The sequence below is a fragment of the Equus asinus genome, chromosome 2, assembly GCF_041296235.1.
Source record: "Equus asinus isolate D_3611 breed Donkey chromosome 2, EquAss-T2T_v2, whole genome shotgun sequence".
Taxonomy (NCBI): Eukaryota; Metazoa; Chordata; class Mammalia; order Perissodactyla; family Equidae; genus Equus; species Equus asinus.
Genome location: NC_091791.1, coordinates 78,662,607 through 78,688,895, shown reverse-complemented (window position 1 = coordinate 78,688,895; position 26,289 = coordinate 78,662,607). Strand labels below are relative to the sequence as shown.

Here is a 26,289-nt window from a genome sequence, read left to right as displayed (position 1 = left end):
ACCAGGTTTGGTCAGGAGGCAGAAGACAGGAATGAGGAGAAAGCCTAGGTCAGAGTCTTTATTGGGAGTTTCCACAGGAGAAGCAAGGCAAGGCAGGGTAAACAGCTTAGGACTGGCCAGTTAGAATAATGTCAGTGGGCTCTGGGCTATAGGAGTGGTCTCTGGTTGCCTGGTGCCTGGCACTGGGTTGATTTGGGGCAGGGCAAAAATTGGCTTGGTGTGTGAGAGTTGGGAAAGAGGGTGGTTGGGACTACAGACTCAGGATTGTTTGGGTTACACATGAAAGATGTGCTCTAGGCCAGACCCTTTGTTATCTCTAAGAATTGGCTAGCCCTGGGAGGGGCAGTCTCTCCCTGGCCAGTAAGCTTTTAAGATATCAAAGCATCACAAAAAACAGAAAATAAAAAACATGGTTAATGTAAAGCACAGCCCTCATCTTGTAACCACAAGGACAAAAGCTACAGCCAGGGATATTGGAGCAGAAAGTTAAAACAAACTTGCAGATACAGCCAGTTCACTAGCATTCATAGCTGGGCATTGTACTAGATACGCACCTAGACCTAATTTACTCTTCATGAAGTGCCTTCAAGTAAGTATTATTATCCCCATTTTACAGATAAGGAAACTGATGCTTTGAGATGTTAAGAACTTTGTCCTATGATAATAAGCGCCAGAGTTGAGGTTTGATCTTGGACCTGTCAGTTGCCCTTCTCTGTAATCTGCTGGCTCAGTGCTGTCCTGAGAATATCATGCTGGGAGCCTGTGTGGTTGCTGATTATATTGATAACTAGTCAGTGACATCAACAGTTCACCAACCCCTTGAATGTTCTGCAGTAACACAGAATTTCCATTAGATTATCTGTTTATAAAGCTAAGTAAACTGAAGCTATTCCATATTTAAAAATAAAAAAAGGAAAGGGAAAACTCTGGTTTGGGGAATCAGGATAAATTGGAATTGCTTATGAAAGCAAGTGAAGGAAATATTAATTCCACATTTCTTTTATTGTTTTTTGTTCTTTTGAAATAAAAGTTTAGAGATAATGGTCTAAGTATGGCCACCAAAACTCAGCTTCTAATCTACAGTCCTGATGTTAAATATTCTCCTTCTAACAATTTTCATTCCTTCACTCCTACTTTCTAGGTTCAGAAAAAAAAAATTCAGGTAAAAGATAAATTATATGTAGAAATTCCTTTGCAAAGAAAGTCGTGCAAGGTATTGAATGTGGTACTAAGCTGTGACAGGGGAAGAGGTGTGGGATAATGGGAAAGTCTCTGGGCTGGAAAATATAAGACGGAAATGCAGGTGACAGCCAGCTCTTTTGAGGTTTAAGAAAGCCATTTCACCTCCCTAGACCTTTGATCTTTATTTGTAAATTGAGGGTGTAAGAAATTCTGGTAGTTTCTTAGTAGAAAATAATAGCTTACCTTCTTGGATCTCTTTTGCTAAGCAGAGAAATGCTGTATCTACTAAAGCCAAACTTTCTTTTTGGCCACTGAACCTAAGATTTATCAGTTATTTTTCTCTTCCTTTCCTTTTTTTCAGACACATCCTGAATCTCTTAATCTCTTTCTGTCTCTTCCTTTACAACCCTACTCCAAATCATCATTCTGTCCTGCCTGGACAACTGCATAAGCTTCCTGCTGGTCTCCTGGCTTCCATTCTTGCCATTCCAGAATTCATTCTGTGTACACCAGTGACAGGGGAACCTGGACCAGAGCTTGTTACTCTCCTGTTTGAGACCTCAAAACCTTTCAACTCCCTCCTCCACATTTAGAGTAAAACCCGAATGCACTACCATGATTTACACATCCAACACAATCTGGTTTCTACTTATTCCCCTTCTCCCTCGCTTCCTCCACTCCAGTGTCCCTGTCTTTTTTTCTGTTCCTTGAATGTTTCTTTGTGTTCTTTTCCCCCCAGAGCCCTGGCTTGCGGTGCTCTGTGCCTGGCCCTTCCAAATCAAGTTTCGGCTGCCTTGGCCTTCCCTAACCATTCTCTCAAAGTGAGCCCTATATCAGGCACCCAAATTTAATTCCTTTGAAAAACTGCAAGTTTTATTTTTTTAAGGTATATTAAAATGTCCCCATCTGGAGAAAATACTTATATAGCTTAAGGAATTTAGTAAGACATGAAGAGTTCCCATATTTGTTTACAGTTTCTTCTTTATCTCTCGCTGTAGAATGATCTAAACTCCATGAGGGCAAGGCCTTGTCTGTCTTTCTTCACTGCCAAAACCATGATGCCTGTTCCATGCAAGAAGCTTAGTAAATATTTGCTGAATGAATGTAGAGGCAGAACATGCCATAGGTCAAATATCCAACAGAAATTAAGCAATGTTTTTAGATGTCCCTGACATGTCTATTGCTTAGATGTGTCTATTTCTTGGAGGGAAAGATGAAAAACAAATCTGAGAAGAGAGACAAACAACAGTGAAAATAGCAGGAAGGCCTTGGGAGGGACCATGTCAGGTGTTTTTAGTAGCAGCATTTCTGATCTATGATGATGGGTGACAGAGCACAGTTCTTGGAATCTTACCTAGATTTATTAGCTAAGTCTGGCACAGAGACAATCAGAAATGTTTGTTGAATCAATGCCCAAAAGGATGAAATAATAAATTATTGAACCGCTAAGAACAAAATTTGGCCTTTTTTTTAAAAAAAAAGAAAGGGCATGATTATATTCCCATGATGCCAATATTTAGTCCGTGTTTGTAACAGATATTCCAAATACAGTGAGTGTGAAAAACGTTCCATGAAACAGAATTTAGTTACTGTGCTCGGCATCTCCCTTAGAGCGTTTCAGAGTTTATTCCATCTTCAAGTAAATTGTCACAGTGACTCTCCAGAATGGCACACCGTGCTAATGTATTATAATGCTGATGGGAAAATGGAAACTAGAAAAATGTCTTATCTGTCAATTAAATGATGTAGCCTTGTGGTTAGATTACAGCAATTCGGGGGCTTTTTGTTTTCTGCCAATTGAGATTTGACAGCTGTGTATAAAATATTTACATTCTGATTTCAGTCACATTGACAGCACTTCTGGGTCTTTGGAAGATGATAATTACATGTTAGGAAAATGTTAAAAAAAATTTGAAGCTGATCTGTTGAGGGGAAAAATCTGGTTTTAAAATTGTACAAAGGAAGGAAATCCACTTTATTAAAGGATGTACTTCTAATAAAAGTCAAACATAATAGACGTTTGTGATACAAAGACATACTGCATGGAATGTGGGAATATCCTTCCCCAGCTGCCCGTCAGGGTACCTTAGCTTTTCTTAATCAGCTCTGTTGAGCTGGATACATGCTTCTCATCTTGTCCCACTTTATATGGTACATGGGGAAATTAGATAGGATTTTGGGGGCATCTATATAGAATTTTGTGAAAAAATTCAATATATATCCTTAGTATTAAAAGAAGAGAAAATAAAAAGTATTGGGAAGAATACTAAGCATTGAATTTATATAGAATTTCTAAATAAAATATTTTCAAGTATTTTAATAAGTAGTGTAAATTTACACATAACTTCTTTTTATCAGGTTTTATGTTAGAAATAGGGACCTGTAATTCTTGGTCAATGGTCTCTCCAAAGTCTTGACAGTTGCTAACTGTGTGATGCTTTGTGAGAACAAGTAGATGATAGAAAATTTAAATCCTATTTTATAGCCATTCAGAAGTTTCTGCAATTGAAATCATATTTAAAGAATCTTACAGCTATTATTTTCTTTCACTGACAGATATAATGTTGAAATTTCTTAGGATAAGGCAAATGATTTTGGATTCCAACCTAACTTTTTAGTACCAAGTATTTTTAAAAATAGTGGAAAGCACATATTCTCTTTTAGCCATCACCCTGCACATAGCTTGGACCTCACTAAAAGGGCAGATCAGGTATAAATGCACAAAAGTGGGCTTGACCCTGTCTGTGGAACCAGGAGCAAAAGTACAGTTGGAGTCCCTGGGCCCACCCCGCCTTCCCACCCTTGGCTGTTTCCTGATCCTCCAGGGGCCTCACGCTTGGAGCGCACTTGTGGCCACTCAGCCTGAAAGTCACACACGCCCTTCTCTCTGTGTCAAGGCTGTCCCATGGTGACCCTTTGGGTTCCAGGTGCACTGGACGATGTGTCTGGTGAAGAGACCACTGTATACTCTAGAAATGAGTGGATATGGGCCTTTGGGCAAGGGATTCTGGGAGCCTGTGTGTATGAAGCCTGGTCTAGAAGGAACCCTACTGCCCATGGGCATTATCTTGGAGTGATGCACAGGGCCAAGGCAGGGAGCTCACTGCCTGGGTCTCAGGGCGGTACTAGACAAAAGTATCTGCCTTAGGTGAAGACAGAGATGTGGGCCTGCCAAGGAGAGCTGTCCTCTCTCCCAGGAACCAACAGCCTGAATCCTTTGCACCCCTTACTCCTCCAGTTGTACACTGCACCCCTTGGCAACTATACCTCCAGTTCCTCCAACAGTTCACAGCCCCTTGTCCACGAGGGGCAGCAGCTCACTCTGGCTGGGCACTGAACTTGATGTCCAGGTGGCAGACCCCACCTTGGCTGTGCGCAGAGAATTGTGGAGGAGCAGCAGGTGCCAGGCGTCCCCATCATGCTTGCAGCCTGTGAGACCTGGGGCTTAGCACCAGACTGGGCTCAGCCACACCAGCCTCTGAGGACTGGCGCCCCTGCCCAGCCCTGCTAGCTACACAGGTGTCTGAAGGCATGGCATGTATCTTATGCACCAGGGCGCTGCAGCCCAGCATGTGGGAATGCCTAAGGTTAGGTTCAAAAGGGCACATTAGGTAGAAGCAGTAAATCAAATAGTTCTCCAGCAAGATTGTAATACGTTATATGAGAATAGATTAAAAAGCAAAATTAAAGTTTTCAGGAATGACCCAAAATTAAAACAATGCATTAAAAATAATGCTTAGGGGGGCCAGCTCCGTGGCCGAGTGGTTAAGTTCACGCGCTCCACTGTGGCGGCCCAGGGTTCGGATCCTGGGCGCGGACATGGCACCGCTCGTCAGGCCATGTTGAGGCGGTGTCCCACATCCCACAACTAGAAGGACCTGCAACTAAGATATACAACTGTCTACGGGGGGGGTGGGGGGGCGGAGAGGGGGGTTCGGGAGATAAAGCAGAAGAAAAAGATTGGCAACAGTTGTTAGCCCAGGTGCCAATCCTTAAAAAAAATAAAAAATAAAAATAACGCTTAAATTCTCAGAGGAACATTTGAAGTAAAAGGAAAAGAAAATCCAAATCAGGAACAAAGTAAAATAGAAAATCATAGACAGTATTTTTAAGTAAAAGGCACATTTGGGAGACAGATATCTGTGTTACACTATATCTACACAAAGGAAATAAAATGCAAAAAACAAAATCAAAATAAGTTGAATAAATTATCATATTGGAGATAAAACAAACCACAAATAGTATCAGAATATGGAAATTAAAAATGAAAGAAATCTTATGAAATGACTATGAAAAATTACAACAAAAGAGCAGCTATAGAAAATTAATCAGGTGAAATAACTGAGGTGATTAATTTCATAAAATTTTAAGTTTAGAGTTAGTAGATGATACTTTTTAACTAAAAGAAGGTGTTAGACACAGTTCCAGAATGTAGAAATAAAATTACATTCCAAGAGAAATGGAAGAGCTGTTAGGTTTACAATGAAAATGTCGTAGAAATGAATGTGAAAATGAGGGGCACAGTCTTCACACCAAATAACAGCAGCGTGAGTGCAAGTATAAGAAAAAATAAATTCAAAGCACATATAAGAATGCCTTGTAAAAATACTCGCATAATGCGATAAAAGGCAAAAGCTGTGGAAGTGGTATATTTACATTTCAGCATATCATAGGAAAAAAAGAAAATTCAATTTACACAGTTTCTTATTCTTCCGGGACCGCAAACTCTATCCAATTTCCCTTTCAGCAAAATAGTTATTCAATTCCTGCTGTATGTTCCTGAGATAGAAAGTTTAGATGATCTGTACTAATGCTTTAATACACAGTTTCTATCCTTGAAGAGCTTGCAGTTCAGTTTTGATGATAAGCTAAACACGTATTTTTTTAAAGTTATAAGTTAAATATAAAACCAGATATAAGTAATGGAACCAAGTGGTTTAAATACCACACAGATCGCGACCCCGTTGTTATCATGGGCTGTATCTTTAACATGTTTATATCCTTGATGCTTTCCACAGTGATAAACAGATGTAACCTTTGGAAAAATGTTTATGATGTGTTAACAACATGCCAAGGTAGAATAAAAGGTAACATTTTTATATGGCTTCAGGGGCATAGAGACACTCCTCTGTAAGAAGGGGGTGACTTATTGTGAGACTTGAGAAAGGGCAGAATTTATGTCGGCAGAAAGAAAACAGAGAGCATTTCAAGGGATCATAGTTGTCCGGGAGAATGCAAGTGACAGCATCAGGATTCTGGGTTGTGGATGTTGGGCATGGGCCCTAAGGATGGGAAAGGTGGGTAAGAACAGAATGAGAAGGACTTTGACTTCTAAAGGAGCTTGGATTTTATCTTTAAAATAACAGAATACCACTGAAAGAGTATAAACAGGGGGAAAACATGAGGAAAATTAACTGGGCAACACTATGTGAAAATAGATTAAAGATGGGAAAATATACAGCTAACTTTTAGTGGGAAAGAGGAGATTCAAGCCTAAAGAGGACACTGCCAGCAGGAGTGAGAGAAAGAATAAATTCAAAGACAGCATGGAGGAATCTGGGTCTTATTCCTTTCTCCATCAGTCTTGTATATTTGCTCTCTCCTGTGTCTTCACACTTTCTAGTTCTTTTAAGGATTTGCCTTTCATATATAAGTGTAAAACGGCTTCAAATCATAAAGAAAAAACAAACACCCCTGCCTAGGTTCTCTTTTGATTTCTGTCTCTCCCTCCATCTCTTCCTGCCCCTCCATGACCCTATTCCTTACTTCAATTTCCTCATCTTCCCAGCACCCCTCAGCCCACTACAGTTCGGCGTCTGATTCCACCACTTCACCAGAACTGCAGTTGCCACAATGAGCAAAGACCTCCTAGTTGATAAACCCCAAGAATTTTTGATCCTTAACTTTCTTGACTTCTCTGCAAATTTTCTTACCACTGATCTTTTTGAAACTCTCTTTCCTTAACTCCAAGGAAGCTCCCTCTCCTTGAATCTCTTCATACCGCTTCCCCCTCATTGTCAGTTTTTCTTTCCCCCTCCTTTTTTCCTTCCCTCCTTGTCCCTCCCTCCCTCCCTTCCTTCCTTTCTCTTTTCTTCTTCTGTCTACTGTTAAAGGGCAAATCCCCTTCTCTGCCCCCCGAAGTTCTCTTCAGAATTTTTTTCTTCTTAATCCACTTAATTTCCAGGCTTAACTATGATGTTTAGCCCAATGACACAAATCTCTGCCTCCAGCCTAGACATCTTTCCTAGTCCACGTTTATATATCCAACTGGACAACTCTAGATGGATGTTCACCAAACGCCCGCAAATCAGAATGGCAAAACTGAACTCCCCTGCTCCTCTTGCCCCTCTCACTTCTCTATATCTCTGTCCCAGCCTCATGTGTATCATACAGGTGCAACCCAGAAACCAGATACATCCCTTTATCTTTCCGAATTGCAAATCTAATCGTAATTCAAATTCGGCCACTTCCTAGTTGTGTGACCTTAGCATTACTTAAATTGTATTTCTCAGTTTTCTTATCTATAAAATGGAAAAAATAATAGGCTTGCCTCACGGGAGTGTTGTAAAGATAATAAGTGGCACATTGTAAGCCCTCAATAAATATTAACTATTTCATTCTTTGAAATAGACTCTCCATTGACTTAAAAAGAAAAAAACAGAACTAGTCTTCTGAGCATGTGGTTTGATTTTTGCTTAATTCTCAAACTTCAGTCTTTATCATTTCCTAATTTCCATCTGTCTCTCTACCCTTAAAAAAAGATCCTCTAAGACACCATGCTTCTCCCCACCCTCCCCCAAGCTCAGCGGTGCCTCTTCCTGTTACAAGAGCATGACTTAGCCGTGATAACTTCCACTGATCATCGAAGTCTATGTGGGAATCTCTTCTTGCCCTTTTCTGCCAAGTTTTCTAAACCTGTTTTCCTCCATGTGCTCCTTGAGAGCCCTTATCTTAGAGGCTGTTCATTCTACAATGCCCCTGTCTATGCATCTTTATCTATGTCTCTTTACTATCAGCTGCTTGATGGTAGAGGATGCACTATTTATCTTTAGCTGGAAGTGATTTTGAGATGAAGTATAACCATAGGGTGTGGACAGCAAAGGAGACTAAGCAATAGGGTGCACAACTGTACGTCTAGAAATGGCCCTGATTAGAGGTGAGCCAGCCCTCTTTCCTCCTCCATTTAAGTCTGAGATAGCTTGAAAAAGGGGAAATTTGAAGAGTAGAAAGCAAAAGGGAACATGACAATATCAAGGAAAAGCCAAAACAAAGATGTGAGGGAAAAAATGGAAGCCAGTTGGTAGACTGTTCACAATGGATTAGAGATTCCATGGGGCACAGTGTAAGGGACTAACACAGGGATGGCTGCGAGAGAGGAGAGCCCACGATGACCTGGTGATAAATTTGTATCTGTATAAAATCTTCTGGAAGAAGATTGACAAGAAAAGAGGTTTTCAGTCTCAAGACTAAGGAAAGGAAAAGATTGATACATAAATTGATACATAAATGATATTTAAGAATTTGAAATATAACATTGATGTACACACACAGTTTTCATGAGTCACAGTATTTTTTGTGATGGGGCATGTGTGTGTGTGTGGTGCTGTGTATAATAGTGTATTATATACACATTTTTATATATTTTAATTGCAAGAGTAGTATAATGTTTATTATAGAAATATTGGTAGTCAGAAAAATGTTAGAGATATGAAATGGGGTTAAAAACAGAATTGGGGGTGAGGAAGTGGAGGTAAGTGCTATAGACAACCTCATAGGCAAGTTTGATCTTAAAAGGAAGCAGAAACATTTATGGTAGTGGTTGTGGTCCAGTTAGAAGAAGCAGGACCTTGGATCAAGGGAGGGCTTTTTAAGCCAGGAAATATTAAAGCCTGTTTATGAAATAATGGGAAATAATCAAGGAAGGAAGGATAAACTGGACGAGAGGGAGGGACATTTCAGGAGTGCAAGCCTTGAATGGGTGAGAAGGAACAATGGGCTGGGCTGGCGTTGGGTAGGTGCAGGAAGGGAAGGTAGAGTTCGTGGGCACAGATGCCAGTGGGTGGATATATGATATTTGATGATGGTCAGAAAAGGAAGTTCTCAAATTATTATTACTTTTCTTCTTTTTTTTCCCCAACTCTGAGGAACTTGGTAGCAGAGCCCTATGCTCCCTTGAGTTCAAATAACATACAAATTTAAACTTGTCCTTTGGATTTAGAAGGATGGCTCTGAAGAAAGCAAGCCATGTGCACAGTGACTGACCTCAGGGGCTTTGTTTTCAGACAGACTTCTGGGTCCGGGTTCTGCCATCTTCCTTCAGTTGTGTGACCCCCGTCAGGTTAGCTGGTGGTGGGTGAGAGCCCAGGCTCTGGACTGGACTCCTATGCTGCGACCCCGGCCCCACCACAAACTGATTATGTCAACTTGGTTCAAGCACTCAGCCCTTCCCACTTCGGCTCTTCTTGTGTAACATGGAGGTTAAGGATGACCCTACTCGTGGGTGGGATAAGCAATAAATGAGAAGACTGTAAAGTTTGTAGAGTTGAGCCTACTATGTATATTTCATGCCCAGTGAGTATTAGTGGTTGTTATTCACCTCTCTAAGACTTTGTTTCCATCTGTAAAATGGGGACGATAATCTATCTGCCATATATGATTGTTGTGAGAATAAAAAAGAAATTGCATGTAAAGTTCCCAGCATGCAGCAAGTGAGTGTAAAAGGGAAAAAGACATATGAGTGAGTGTCAGGGATGGCTTAACCGGGCATCCAGAGATTGGTATCTTTCTAAAGAAGATTGGGAGAGAGACAGTGATTTGTGATTTGAAAGCAAAGTTTTCAAAACTTAATTTTTAACAGAATGGAAGCCATCTAAGCCTGATGATGTGGCCAAGGACCAGCCTTTCCTTTGAAGCTGATAAGTTTAATAAAAATTGATTCATTTTCACTTCACTAAAGGTGAAAGGAGATTTTATGTGTGCCTGGGCACATTTTAGAACAAATATCTGCAGAGGCTAACTTCAGGTAATGAGATTTTATATTGGAAAGTGACATTAATTACCACACCTGAACTAGTACACAAAACAGTTAAAACTAAGTAAGCTAAATTTATATAATTAAAATACTGTTTTGTAGAATCGTACATATAATATAAAAATAGTGAGTTAGAAATACATATTTTAAGTGTTTTGATTTCTAAAAGGAATATAATGATCATCAGGGCAAACCTAGCACAGTGCCTGGTACATCGTAGCTACTGGAAATGATGGACCGAGAAATGAATGACTAAAGCCCATGTTTACAATGTGTATAACAAATTGGAGATCTGCATCTTAGAAAAAAATAGCCAACACGTTCTACAAGTTTATTTACAAACAAATATACAAAATGTGGAAAGCTAAATAAATTAGGGAGTTTTACATGAGTCAATGTGTCAAGTCAAAGAACCAAAGCAGGGCATGTGAAATGCATATAATGTAAGTGTAGATAGGATTGTGTTCTAGACAGAAAAAGGAGGTTATGGTACAAAATGATACTATTAAGTATTACCTGAAATAATGTTACATGTGTTCAAAATGAAAATATTTTTATGAGAGAACCAGGAAGGTAAGATTTAAGCTGGAGGTGATGAAGTGTGGCACAGGGAACAGTGGAAGGGTAGTCAGAGAAGCCCAAATAGGAGGCTTGGCTAAGACAGAATGACATCCTCTCTCCTTCCTTCTTTCCAGGACCCAGGCTAGTCCTCAGAATTGGAAAATCAGTGGCCCAAGTGACTAACTCTAGCACTTTCTGAGTGGAGTATAAAGAAAGTGGTACTTAAAGTGTGGTCCATGGACCATCAGCATCCGCATCCCCTGGGAACTTGCTGCAAATGCAGAATCTCAGACCCCATATCAACCCTATTGAATCAGAATCTACAGGTAACAAGTTCTCCAGGTGATTCACACTAAATCATAAAATGTGAGAAGAGTTGGCCTAGAGATTAGAAATGTGGGCTTTAACACAAATTGATCTGAATTCAAATCCCCATTCCGCCTTGGGCAAGCCAATTTTCTGATCTTGTTTCATCATGTGTACTCTGTAGTGACAGGCACCTCATAACTACTATTATGTGAGGTAAGCGAGAGAGTTACATGTAAAGTGCTAAAGGTAGTGCCTGCCATTTTGTAAGCGTTCAGTCAATCTTAGCTATTTTTATTATTTCCCTTCTGCTGAGCAGGGGAAAAAGGAAATAGTGAGGAAGAAGAGTTCTCACTGTGGCCTTTCTACCTCCCCAATCCTCTCCTCAGCATGAACTTGCAAACAGATCTGATAATCTTTCTGAGTTTCCTTCTGCCACTAAAAGTTTTTTCTTCTTACATTACTACTTACATCACTTAACCTCTTGGAATCTCCTTTTCCTCTTTAGTAGTGTGGGCTGGTCACATCAGCCTATCTCACAGAGTTGTGAAAGTCCAGGGAAGTGGTCCATAAGACAGCATTTTGTTCATTGTAAAGAGCTATTTTGCAAAAGTTAGCATAACAGACTTCATAATTAGAAAGAATCATCTTAAGATGAGAGGCTAAATAACCTAAGATGCTGGATTACATCATTTACAGTAATGCATGATGTAAATGCGTGATATGATATGGCCATTCTGCCTTTGATAGAAAGAGAGAAGGTAGACTCTAGGTGCAGGTGGGGATGAGGGGAAGTCTGTTCCCTCTTCAGAGACAGAGACCTCTGTAGGTAGATCCCAGAAAGTCTGATTTTGAGAAATGATGTAGACTTATAAGGGATCCTTAAGCATTTTGCTCTTTACCTTATGCAGCAGTGGAAAATGAGACACATATGCTTAAAATACAAGACAAAATTAAATGAGTAGGCATAGAGGAAATTTTCTGAGGAGGATCAGAGGAAGGAGTGATCTGGCTGGGTGTCAGCAGGGCTTCTAAGAGAGAAGATTGTTACGGTTGGCCTTGGGAGGGTGGATAGAATCTTGAGAGTGAGTTCCAGTATTCTTGGAGGGAACAGCACAGGAAATAACAGAGCCAGAAAAGCTTGAAGCACATGAAGGAAGGGTAAAAAGTCTGCTTTGGAAGCTCTAGATTGCACAGGGCTGGAGAGGAGGAATGGGTTGTAAAGGTAGGTGTGGATCAGATTTTGAAGGACCTTAACTGTTCACTTCCTGATTTCTCTGTGATGGCTAGTCGTATGTTGTTTTTGAGTTGAGAACTGATGCGATCAGGGATGTGTTTCACAACACTTATCTGGCATCCATATGTGAGTTGGTTTAAATCGTGAATAAGTAGGGACACTGTATCAGAGGAGATATTTTAGTGGCCCAGGAAAAGTGATAAGGCCCGGGACTGGATTTGTAACACTGGGGATAGAAAGGAAAGGACAATTTGGAACAAATGCCTTTCTAACAAGTTCGGGTTGACGCTTTCACGTCAACAAGAAGACTCAATATTAGAGGAAAATAAAAATCATTCACCTCATACTGGGCGTTGCTCTTACTAAGTTCCATCTTTCAATATATTTTTAAAGTAAGTGTGAATAGAAGTGCAAATATACCAGTTACTTGTTCTATTTTTATGTCCCTGTGCAGGGAAAGAAAAAAAGGAAGAATTCTATTCATGTGTCATACTCTGAGACTTATGGTAGTTTGCTAATTATAAGTTCCATTGTCTTGGTCTCAAAAGGCATTCAAGAGCTGAACCAAGTATAGGAAGGTCTCCCAGACCCCAGTGATTACACAGCTGTAAAATTTGTAGCCGAAATGTCAGCCTGCCTTAGTATTTTTGCAGGCCAAAAGGCCAAGCGAAGTCAAGTCAAACTGTTTCTTGTTTCTTACAAAAACTTGCAAGCTTTAACAATAGAGCTCAGGCCTGCATCAGAAACTTTAGTCCCTTTTTTGACCTCCTGGACTGTTGGCTGAGCCTGGTTTTTTCCATCTGTTGAATGGGGGATAATCAAACTTTCATTTGTTCCTGCCTTTCTAACAAAGGCTTTTTGAGCTCCTTGGTTTCAAGATATTTTCATAGAGTCCAAAATTAAACATACTTCAGATGTCCTCATACACATGGCTCTCGGCCAGCTTTCTCTCTTGGTGTAATTCTTTAAACTGAGGCTTAGCCACCTTCATCTCACTCTCAGAGCTTGGTGCCCACCTGACTTCTTATCTCTAAAACTAGTTTATTAACCTGCACAATCAGGCATGATATTAGTGTAATCTTGAAACGTCTTCTTGTTATGGGCAGTCTTTCTAAGGGCTTCCTAAGTCTTATGAAATTAAACAATTGACTTAATGCCATTCATTTTTGTAAAAATAAATATTAGGACAATGAAAAAGAACTGACATGTAAAAATATTGGTGTTGGGTTATAAGTGATTTTAAAAATGCTTTTATTTTTTCTTCTTTTCAAACTCTCTGTAAAGAACAAATATCACTTACATGAGTTAAAAATAAACTATTATTGAATAAATTTTTTTCTAACCACAGTAATCATATTTCGTTTTCATGACTTCTATGTTTTGTTTCTAAAAGACATATCCCTTGAAATGTTTTGATGGCTGTGCACATCAAAGAGTTATTTCCTTCTATAGCAGTGGTTCTCAAATTTTAGGATTTCAAAATAGTTTAGGAGGCTGATAGAGAAGTATGAAGTTTTGGTTTTGAAAATGGGAGTCATTTTAAAAAAGCAACTAATCTTTGCTGTCAACATTTTTTTGGTGAGGAAGATTGGCCCTGAGCTAACATCTGTTCCCAATCTTTCCCCTTTTTTGCTGGAGGAAGATTGTCGCTGAACTAACATCTCTGCCAGTCTTCCTCTATTTTGTATGTGGGACACTGCCACAGCATGGTCCAATGAGTGCTGTGTAGATCCGCAGCCGGGATCCGAACCCCTGAACCCCAGGCCGCTGAAGTAGAGTGCGTGAACTTTATCACTACACCACTGGGCCAGCAGCACTGTCAACATTTTTAGGAAAACGAAAGGATATTCTACCACTATACTAGTACAAAGGACTTAGTCTAAGTATAAAAAAGGGCTTCTCACAAGAAAGCCCAACAGGTGTATTTGTAGGAACATTTATGCATAGTATATTCATGTATGTATGTACCATTTCAAATCCATTAAAATTCTATTTAATGATATTACATTGAATAAAGTTTGTAGACAACCATTGTACAGTGAAACATGAAGAGGAGCTGGAATACCTAAAATGTCCCAAGGTTCTCTCTCTCTTCTTGCCATTGTAACATTATCCAGCTTTACGCAAGGATATTGAGGAAAACAGAAGCAATATTCTTTAATACAGTCACGCATCCCTGAACAGCAGGAATATGTTCTGAGAAATGTGTTGTTAGGCAATTTCATTCTTGTGCAACCGTCATAGAGTGTACTTGCACACTCTATCTAAACCTAGAGGATATAATCCATTACACACTTAGGCTATATGGTACCGTTCTTATGGGACCACCGTGGTATATGTGATCGGTCACTGACCGAAACATCATTATGTGGCACGTGACTGTACTATTGCACTCAATTTTGACTATTCCAGGTAAATTGAGAGGTACCATCCTGCTAAATTTTCTCACCTGCAGAGCCTGGAATTAAGGAGTCAGGTGACTGGCTAACAAAGTGGGCTCAGCAGTTATGTACCCGGATTTTCAACACAGAAAGGTCAGCGACTTATGTGAACTATTCATCAAGATTGATACAAGAACTGGAATTTGAGAATCTCTTTTCTTTCTTAATTGTCTTTTTGTACTCTGATATTTTTTTCCATCAGTCAGAAATATATTTTGGTTACCAAATCTCACAATAAAACCATTTTAACTCCAGTTTGATTCTGTGATTTGAAGTATGGACAGGTAAGCCATTGGATGGGAGAAATTCACATCGGTAAGGTGCCTTTTAAAATATAGCAAAATCATGTTAAAAATATCATCTGTCTCCACTGTCCTCGGTTCCTTTGTGGGTTTCATTTGTCCTTTATATAACTAATATATTTATATACTTCCTTCTACATTTCTTGGAAAGAAATTACAAAATTTATCTTTTCTACTCTGAAAACTATGTTATTACATAATTCCTGAAAAACTGGGAACAATGGACTATACTTTACTGGGGTTATTATTGTGGTCTTGTCTGTTCCCCTTTGTTAATTTTAATTTGCATTTCTTAGTATCTCTATTTAGTGTTCTCTCGAATAAGAAGTTCCTAAATTAGGGGTTGAATATCTGATAGAGTTGAGAGCCATCATTGAGGTCTGTTCTTTTATTCTGAGTGAGTGATTAACTCTTTGGATTTCAAACAATGAGATGAACTTATTATTAAAAAATAAATCTATAGCTTTACCTTGGGCTTCCTCTGTGTGACTCCCTGTACAATTCTAATATTATTTGTACTAGATTTACAAATAGTTTTGATTTCTCATACTAACTAGTATGAATAAGGGGTCTTGTGTTGAAAGGCATCCCAAGGCTTCTTTGGGCTCAACCAGAAGGAATGTCACAATTGATTCGTGATGGCTGCAAAAGGACAAAAGCCAAGAGCTGCAGCCTGAGTGCCAGGGGCTGCCATACCTAATTTGAGATAACATTTTTAAGCTGTACTCTATAATTTAGCTTTTGTTTATGCTGTTCTCTAAGTTCTTTCTGTAAGTCCAGACTTTCTAATTTTATTACAGGTTTGCTCAGAATGCCTAGTATATTAGGACCCAATAAATAATAATAATTGTTGTTGTTAGTGCCATGGAATTGATTCCAGCTCCTAGCAGCTCTGTGTATGGCAGAGCGGAACACTGCCTGGTCTTTTTGCACTGTTTGGCCCTATATCAAACAATGTTTCACTGCTATTCATAGAGTTTTCATGTCCAATTTTTCAGAAGTGAGTGGCCAGATCCTTCTTCTCTAGTCTGTCTTAGTCTGGAAGCTGCACTGAAACCTGTGCACCATGAGTGACCCTGCTGGTATTTGAAATACCAGTGGCATAGCTTTCAGCATCACAGCAACACACAGCAGCCACAGTATGACAACCGACAGACAGTGGTGGGTTCCCTGACTGGGAAAGGAACATGGGCTATGGTGGTGAGAGTGCTGGATCTTAAGCACTACACCACCAGGGCTGGCTAATTATAACTGACTGGTTGATTAATGGATTTGTAAATTAACAAATATTTTGGCACCTAAAAGTTGCCAAGTTGTAAAAAGTATCTGTACCTCCTCATAGCTTCTTCAAAATAATTTTACCAATTATGATTTTCAGTAAATATGTTTATTCCATATTCACTTTGTGAAAACACTTGTCCAGTCTGACTCCTTCATTCCCATGGTTGTTTTCCCTCCTTTTCAAGGTGTGAGTTCCAATATCTTCTATTTCAAATTCTCTTTTATTTATTTATTTTTCAGTTGTTTTATTGAGATCATAATGGTTTATAAGGTTGTGTAATATCAGGTGTACATTATTATTTATCAGTTTCTATGTAGACTGCATTGTGCTCACCACCAATAGTCTAATTTTTATTTCACCATATATATGTGCCCCTTTACCCCCTTCACCAACCTCGCAACCCCCTTCCCCTCTGGTAATCACTAATCTCTTCTCTTTATCCATATGTTTATCTTCCACATATGAGTGAAATCATGCAGTGTTTGTCTTTCTCCGTCTGGCTTAATTCACTTAACATAATACCTTCAAGGTCCATCCATATTGTTGCAAATGGGACGATTTTGTCTTTTTTTATGGCTGAATATTATTCCATTGTATATATATACCACATCTTCTTTATCCAATCATCAGTTGATGGGCACTTGGGTTGTTTCCATATCTTGGTTATTGAACACAGGGTGCATAAGTCTCTTTGAAATGTTGATTTCAAGTTCTTTGGATAAATACCCAGTAGTGGGATAGCTGGATTGTATGTTATTTCTATTTTTAATTTTTTGAGATATCTCCATACTGTTTTCCATAGTGGCTGCACCAGTTTCCATTCCCACCAGCAGTGTATGAGGGTTCCCTTTTCTCCACATCCTCTCTAACATTTGTTATTTTTTGTCTTGTTAATAATAGCCTTTCTGACAGGTATAAGTTGATATCTAATTATAGTTTTGATTTGCATTTCCCTAATGATAGTGATGTTGAACATCTTTTCATGTGCCTCTTGGCCATCTGTATATCTTCTTTGGAAAAGTGTCTGTTCGTATCCTCTGCCTATTTTTTGATCGGGTTGTTTTGTTGTTGTTGTTGAGTTGTAGGAGTTCTTTATATATTTTGGAAATTAACCCCTTGTTGGATATGTGATTTGCAAATATTTTCTCCCAGTTGATGGGTTGTCTTTTCGTTTTGTTCATAGTTTCCTTTGCCTTGCAGGAAGCTCTTTAGTCTGATGTAGTCCCATTTGTTTATTTTTTCTTTTATTTCTCTTACCTGAGTAGACATGGTATTCGAAAAGATGGTGCTGAGACCAACGTCAAAGAGTGTACAGCCTATATTTTCTTCTAGGAATTTTATGGTTTCAGGTCTTACATTAAAGTCTTTAATCCATTGTGAGTTAAATTTTGTGTATGGTGTAAGATAATGGTCTACTTTCATTCTTTTGCATGTGACTGTCCAGTTTTCCCACCATTTATTGAAGATATTTTCCTTTCTCCACAGTATGTTCTTGGCTTCTTTGTTGAAGATTAACTGTCCATAGATGTGTGGTTTCATTTCTGGGCTTTCAGTTCCATTTCATTGATCTGTGTGTCTGCTTTTGTACCTGCACCATGCTGTTTTGGTTACTATAGCTTTGTAGTATATTTTGAAGTAAGAGATTGTGATGCCTCCAGCTTTGCTCTTTTTCCTCAGGATTGCTTTAGCTATTCAGGGTCTTTTGTTGTTCCATATAAATTTTAGGATTCTTTCTTCTATTTCCAAATTCTCAGTTTTTGTACGTGTCTTCTTCTCCTTAGATCTCTGGGAGAAGGGACTTTCTCCTTCACCTCTAAGCAAGTCCCTGCTCTGTGGGCATCTTCTTCTCCTCTCCTGGGATCTTACTACCTCAGTTATTTCCAAGATTTCTAATAACTCCACTATCATTCTCCTTTCTCGACTCTTCCTCTCTTCTTATAGATCTACCGGTCCTTCCCATAAATTCACCTCCCTCTCTCTGTCTCTCATCTCCATTTTTCTCCCCATTTACAGGTGCCTCTCTAGCCTCTAGACCCTCTTTCTCCCAAGAGATTTTCTACAATGATGGAAGTGTTCTGTCTACATTTGTGCTGTCCAGTGCAGTAGCCACTAGGCACTTGTGGCTATTGAACACACTTGAAATGAAACTAGTGTGACTTGAAGAAATGAATTCTTAATTCTTTGCATTTAATTTAAATTTAAAACAGTCACGGGCCGGCCTGGTGGCGCAGCAGTTAAGTTCACACGTTCTGCATCTCAGCGGCCCGGGGTTCACCAGTTCGGATCCCAGGTGCGGACATGGCACCACATGGCAAGCCATGCTGTGGTAGGCGTCCCACGTATAAAGGAGAGGAAGATGGGCATGGATGTTAGCTCGGGACTAGGCTTCCTCAGCAAAAAGAGGAGGACTAGCAGTAGTTAGCTCAGGGCTGATCTTCCTCAAAACAATAAAAAACAGTCACAAGTGGCAAATGGCACCAATAGTGGACAATAGATAGACTTTCTGAACCAGAGTTCCTCATGTGAGCCACAGAACACAGAAAATTATTGAGTATATCTTCTCAATTCTCCCAAGAATGGTACATAACTAGTACTGTTCTAAGATGCATAGAAGAGAAGTTAACTTGTTATATACAATGGATGCCTAGGGTATTGGGACTTTATTCTCTCTGTTCAGGTAATTGAAGTCTTTCTCTCCTGCCTGTTGAAAGAGGAAGTTCAAATATCTGTCATTTGCAAAGGTCATCAGCATCTCTTAAAAGGGAGTCCAGTGAAAGCTTTTCTTTCCTGGCTCCTTACTCTCTGCTTTAGTCAAATTGATCACTATCCTCCAAATGCGACTTTTAGTTTTCTACCTTTCAGCCTAGTATTTTGCTGTATCCTCAGCCTCTTACCTCCTTCTCTCTCTCTGCACTTACCAAACTATATACATTATTCATGGCTCATGTCCTGGCTTTTTATAAAAGCTTCCACAGACCAGATAAGCCTATGAAAATTGAAATCCTTCAGTCTTTAAAAAATATTTATATTGAAGTCTTAGTATATTCCAAGCAAGCACTAAAGATAGAGTGGTTCATAATAATAATAATACATTAATATTTATTGAAATCTTATTATGTGCCATTTTCTCTTCTTAGCTCTATATGTACATGATTCATGTACTTCTCCTAAGTACCCAATGCGATAGATATTACTATTATATACACTTTACAGATGAGGACACTGAGGCATATAGAAGTAACATGCCCACGTCCCATCTTCAGTAAGTGACCCAAGGTCCTGCTCTTACAGAGTTTATATCATGCACTTGCTGGTTCTTCGTATTCCTCAACAGCACTTAGGAATTCCCAGCTTGTTATATCTCTTTTACCTGTGTTTTGTTTGGTTGTTAGCCTTTGTTTTGTTATTAGGCTTTTGTTGCTAAACATGTCACACAGTAGACCTTTCCTTCCCAATAACATTGTAAACTTCTAATTTAGGGACCAAGCTGTCTGTCCCTTTGTGTTCAGTAAGCACTAACATCATATTTGGGGCATTTTCAGACTATGGATATGAACCTTTCATAGGTCCTGAAATCAATTGACTGTTTACCTAATTCAAAACTCATTATTTTAATGAAGTAGAATGCAATAATATCAAGCTGTGGTGCATCCATACAATGGAATATTATTCAACAATAAAAAGAATGAACTCTTGACGACATGGAGGAATCTTAAATGCATCATGCTATGTGAAAGGAGCATATGAAAAAGCTGCATGCTGAGGGATTCTAACTATATGAAATTCTGGAAACAGTAAAACTATGGAGACGGCGCAGTGGTCAATGGTTGCCAGGGTTCGGGGGAGGGAAAGAGTGAATGATGAGCAGGTAAATCGCAGGGGTTTTTAGGGCAGTGAAACTCTTCTGTATGATACTGTCATGGTGGATATGTGTCATTATACATTTGTCAAAATCCATAGAATGTGCAACCCAAAGAGTGAGCCCTAATCTACACTATGGACTTCAGTTAATACAGATGTATCGATATTTGTTCATTGGTTGTAAGAAGTGTATCACACTGATGCAAGATGTTAATAATAAGGGAAACTGGGGTTGGGAGAGGGTATGAGGAGAGGAATATATGGGAATTCTCCGTAGTTTCTGTTCAATTTTCCTGCAAACCTAAAACTAAAGAATGAGGCCTATTAATTTAAAAAAACAGAACAGGGGCTGGTTCGGTGGTGTAGCAGTTAAGTTCGCATACTCCGCTTTGGGTTCACTGGCTCAGATCCTGGGCATGGACCTGTGCACCGCTTGTCAAGCCATGCTGTGGAAGGCATCCCACATATAAAGTAGAGGAAGATGGGCACAGATGTTAGCTCAGGGCCAATCTTTCTCAAAAAGATTAACTAATTAAAATTTAAATTAAAAAAATAGAACAGAAAATATCTAAGCACACCATGCATTGTGAGAATACTGTTTCAGGAAACATTTTGTTGCAGTTTTAGATATGTGTGTGGGTGCATGGGTTGCAATATGAAAAATATGTATCTTATTGTGGATAAGAAGTCAAAAAAGTTTGAAAGCCACTGTTTTACAGATTATGGCAAATATGCAATACCTATTTGCCAGCTGATTGAAAACCCATCTTAGAATTCTAGTAATAGCCTGCCTCATGTAAAGAGGAATATTCTATCTACAGACTTTAGGAGGTATGAAATGTGACTGGTGCAATGTGTCTGTTTTCTAAAATGGTTGTGCATGATAGTTATAGGATACTTTATGAAAGCCTTTAATCATGAGATATAACAAAATTAACTCAAAAGGTGCAAATGACAAAATGGTTTTTGTCAGGATGTTTTTCAGTGTTCCTCATTGAATGTGGTAGATATCTATTCAAGTTTTGGTAAAATAATGGGAGTATCTTGATTTTTCTTTTAGTACAGCAGAACTAAATTATGGCTTCAAAACAATATCAGACCTAGTTTTTAGGTAATATTTGAGGTAACCTGTAAACATAGAGACTGTGTTTATTTGGTTCGCATTATCGTCCCCAACCTTGCTCAGGATAGATGCTCAATACATGCAAGTCTAGTTTTTGACTGATTCAAGTTAGTAATTTTCTGCAATTGTCATTAATAAAGGATAAGAGTGTTTGTTCAGTGATTTTGTTTCTGTAATGTTTGTTTGGTGTTTCTTTCTTTTTTTTTTTTTTTGCTTTGTTTTTTAATATGACACGTGGATTTGTGTGTTTGGGAAGCAGAAGATCTTAGCCAGTGCTGTCCTGGTGCTGGGGCAGCTCTTGAATTGGAACTGATGAGGTGCTGCTCTTCTGTCTGCTCTGCTTCCTCAAGGCTTTCAGTCTTATCTCTTTTCTCTTCCTTTTTCTTCTTCCCTGTTTCAATATAGATCACCATGAGAGCTCTGACTTTTATCTCAGAAAACTTATGAGGCTATCAAGAGTTAACACACTAAATTGTATCAACAGTTTGCTAAACTCCTGGATCCCATATAATCCACATTCAACACACTTACTTTTCTCTCCCTCGCCATGCGTCTCCAGGAGAGGGAAACATGAATGCTTCCCTATGACAAATATACTGAAGGTGATCTCATCACATAGCAATGCCGCAGTAGTCAATGGAATGGAATCATAAAAGAAAGGAAGAATATACAGTAGTAAATTGATTTCTCATTTGCTGCCTAATTGTCTTTAGGCCTATTTGTATTTTTAAGGAAGTATAAATAAAACTAAAATCGTACATGTTGTATTTCCAAATGAAACAAGAAGCTAGTCTTATATCTGAGACAGGAGTTGAGCAATGCTAATTTACTCTTAAATTTTGTGCAATGCCAAGTAGCATATGTTTATTTTTCAGCTTGTTAACTATCGTCAACCCTTACCAGTAGAAGACTCTTACAATATTCCTTTAGAGGCTTTCTGTAAAAATACAGATTCTTGGGCCTTCTTGAATTAGACTCTCTGGAGATGGTACCCAGAAATATTCCCCATTAAAGAAGTTTCCAGGGAATTTTGATGATTTCACCCAGTTAGGGAACCAATGGGATACCATCTTGAGCAATAAGTGAAAGCCATTTAAATATCGAAATTATTTTCTAAAATATGTAAAACATTTAAAAATTAACTTATTTTTTTCTTAGTCATGAAACTAAGTTTCACAAATGTTTTACTCAAATTTATCCTCTAGGTCTCCCTTCTGGCCCCTAAGAAGAATTGAAAGCTACTAAAATACTAATGTAGTCTTCATTTTAAAAATATTTTTATGTCATTGGAGAGGAAAGCAATAGATAAATAATCTCACTTATCTAAGAAACTTCTGTGTCTATAAATATTTAGAGTCCTTTCTATCTGAGCATAAAGCACTGTCCTCACGTAAGTCATCCTGTTCCATCCAGCTCTGTTAGCTCATGTGAATAAGACTGGGAAGGAAAGTAGATTTTATTCCATGTTTGATTTATCACTGATTCAACAGTATCAAAAGCAGTTTTTAAATTCCTGCTTGTGCGTGGCCCTGTTCTTTGTGCTCGACAATGAAAGTTACAGGCCCACTGGTCTTGCTTCCTTAGAACTAATGGGGCCTTCTATATATATCTGAAATACTTTCTAAACTTTTTCATTTTTTATTCTGTGAGATGGAGAAGACAATTACCCCGTCCCTTTGGCAGAGGGACCTGTATGGTTTGGAAAGTTCCTTTTGTTCTCCCACACCCTTATCTTTAGAATCTCTCCTCATGATTCCCCGCTCCTTTTCTTCCTCAGCCTCCCATGGAAACTGCTCCGTGAGTCCCCTCAGGACACAGCAGACACCTTGCCCAGCCCCCCTCACTACCACCTTCTCTGAAACTCCAGCCTCTCTCATCCCTTCCATCTTCCTCTGGGCTTCCCTTTGACTCTCGTTGAAGCTTTTAGCTTCTCATGCTTCAGTGTCACGAGACATTACTGGAGAAACCCACAAGCCTTGTAGACAAGACAATGTCTATATGTGGGTCTTCCCACGTGCCTTGTGGATGAGACAATGTCTAAATGTGGGTCTTCCTGTCTTCTCAGCGCACTTCCTGTCTGCCTTTCATAAAGGCTTAGTCTACTCTTCACAGTGGCTTTCCGAAAGTTCCCCTTCACTTTTTGCCCCTAATTCTACACATTGCCCTTGCAACCAAAGGTCTCTTAGGATACTCCATCACCTGCTCTTCTGAGACACCTAGAGCTGGCACATCTGCAAGCCGGTCCCCTTCAACATGTCTGTCTGTATCCTTGCATCACTCCCTCTGTCTCTAGAGAAGAAAAGTCCCTTCAACTAAGACATTCACTTTTCTACCAGGATGCTCATCCAATCTCTCCGGTCTCCTACATCTGCCCTGTTAGCCTATTTGTTGACTTCCTATTCTGGTATTTTAAACAGTAAAAACTTTAATTTTTTTCTCATCATAAGAAAAAAAATTGTAACTATGTGTGATGACAGATGTTAACTGTGGTGATTATTTTGCAGTATTTACAAATATTGAATCCTTGTGTTGTACACCTGAAACTTATATAATGTTATATGTCAACTATACCCTGATAAAAAACATTTTTTAATTAAAATCTTTTTCTTAAAAAGTTAAAAATGCTTCTTGACCTCACCTCCTTGTCTCCTTTTACTCGTTCAGAGGACTTGAATGTCACCATGTGCCTGGCGCTGTCTCCTCCAGTTAGCCTGTTTTCCTGCTTCCCCTTTGCTGCCAGATTCTTCAGCATTATTTGCCCTTCTTCGCTGTCCTCTCTCCTTTTTAATTTACTGTCATTTGGCTTCTCCTTAATTACCGTGAAACATTGGTCTTAAAGGTTATCAGTGAAGCCTGCTCTTTCTTAACCTAAGCTATTTTTTCTAGTTTTTCTACCTGAAAACTTCTTAGAAGTTGAGGCAATTGGTATGCATTTCTTGACATTGCCATCAATAATATCTGAGAATCCTTGTGTTCTCCCACGTTCTCTTATTGATTTATGGGTCTGCGCTAGATTCTTCTTTTCTACCTCCCGCCTCCTAAAATAGTTATTCACTAAGACTAAGTCTGCTTCTTCTGTTTCACACTCTCTCTCCTTCCTATTCGACGTCTCTCTTCTCGAATCACTCTTGTAGCTGTTGTGCAGGTTGGTCATCTTTATATTTTAATCTTTAAACTCTCTCCAAGGTTTACTTTCTACGTTACTAATTGTTTATATTGCTGAATTAGCACCCTTACACTAAACTCAGAATCTCTAAAACACGGATCTATTTACCATCCTTCCAAAATTCACACACAGACACGCATACATTTTCTTTCCCTTTTTATCTCAAAGGAATAACCATTCTCCTGGTTCCTTGACCTTTTAAAAATATGTGAATAATCTCCTTTTTCTTTTATATCCAGTCAGTTGAGAAGTTTTGTTGGTCCCAGCCTGTTGGTAGCGATGCTGTGGACTAGGAAGGCTTGAGGCATTCGCCTGGCCCATATTACTTGTGGCGAGCCCCCATAGACAACTGAGGCCAGTGTTGTGGCTGGACCCACCCTTGTGGTATGCACTTCAGCAACAACCATCAGGGAACTTTGAAGAACAAGATTTATTACTCATGGGTGCTAGAGGGTGCTTGGCACTCCTGAGGGCCACACAACATGGCCGAGGGTAGAGAGAGGGAGGGAGTGGAGGCCGGAGGCTCTGCCTTCAATGGAGTGTAAGGATGGAGTGCCTGGGGTTTTGTGGGTTCACTTTTTATTGGCGAATTTAAGACATGAGAGCAGGAATTAGATGCGGAAAGGGAAAAGCAGGGTAGCTCAAGTGGGCAGTTATCTGGTTTACCCAGGGCTTCCTAAGGGGAACTTTGTGGGTGAGGCAGCCTGGTTTCTTATATAGTTGTTTTATTAGCAGCTGTGTCACACAGCTGGGGATGTTTATTCAAGATGGATGTTTTTGAAATAGATGCCTTGGCAATCAAAAGCTTGATGTCAGGCCCTTACATTACAATCCAAAAGCTTAATGTCAGACACTTACACTTCAGAAGTCTAGTTAAATGTTTTCTTCATGATGTTCTTTGGCACCTGTCCCTTATATTCCACCCCTCCCTCAACATCCAGTCTGTTGCTCGGTGCCTAGATTCCTGCAGTCACCTCCCAAGTTCTCATGATTCCCACCATAGCTGCTCCCCATGATCACTCTATTTCAGCACTGTCAGTTACAGGTTGATTATCATTCAGCTCTTTGACAGGTCTTCAGTGTGAATTTAAAGTGCAAAACTTAGAGCTCCATGAAGAAACTGAAAGACAGAAGGGGAAGTAGTTTTCTCAAAGAAGTGTCGCTTCATTTTCTCCTTCTGCACACACCACCCCCTTAAGTATCTATGCACCAGTCAAGCTGCCTGATCCCCTCTGCTGCCACCTGCCTCCGGACGTTTTCCTGTCTTTCTCTGTGCATGAGTCTTCTTGTCTCCAGTGTCTTCCTATCAAAACCCTTCCCCACTTTATAGGATCCAACACAAACCAACTATCTCTGTGTGGTCTTTCACTGTCCTCCCATGCCTGATAAGAATTGAACTCATCCTTCTCTATACTCTTATAACTTTATAACTCTATTACAGACCTGTTTTCTTTCTCATACAACTTAAAGCAATAAACAATAAGTATTTTGTGTTGAATTGCTTCGAAATCCAGCAATGTGTGCAGACTCTAAGCATCTCATTTTATTAGGAGTTTACTGATACTTGAAACTGCTTTATTCATCACTTAAGGTCAATACATTTTTAGAATTTGATTTGGTCCCTGCTGCTTTAGTCCCTTGCCCTTTGTCTCTAGTCAGCATTCCTTCTCAATGATATCATTTATGTAAAGACCGTCCTTGTCACCTCAATCTTCTACTCAAAACATTCAGTAACTCTGCATTGCTCTCAGGATATGTACAAATTCCTAAAGTCCAGCATTCCAGACTTTCCCTAGT

General features: G+C 39.3%; 1 protein-coding gene across 8 annotated transcripts in view; it reads left to right on the top strand.

The window, feature by feature from the left end:
* CHRM3 (cholinergic receptor muscarinic 3) overlaps positions 1-26,289 on the top strand; it is a 455,156-nt gene that overhangs the window by 214,808 nt on the left and 214,059 nt on the right. The window lies entirely within an intron of this gene.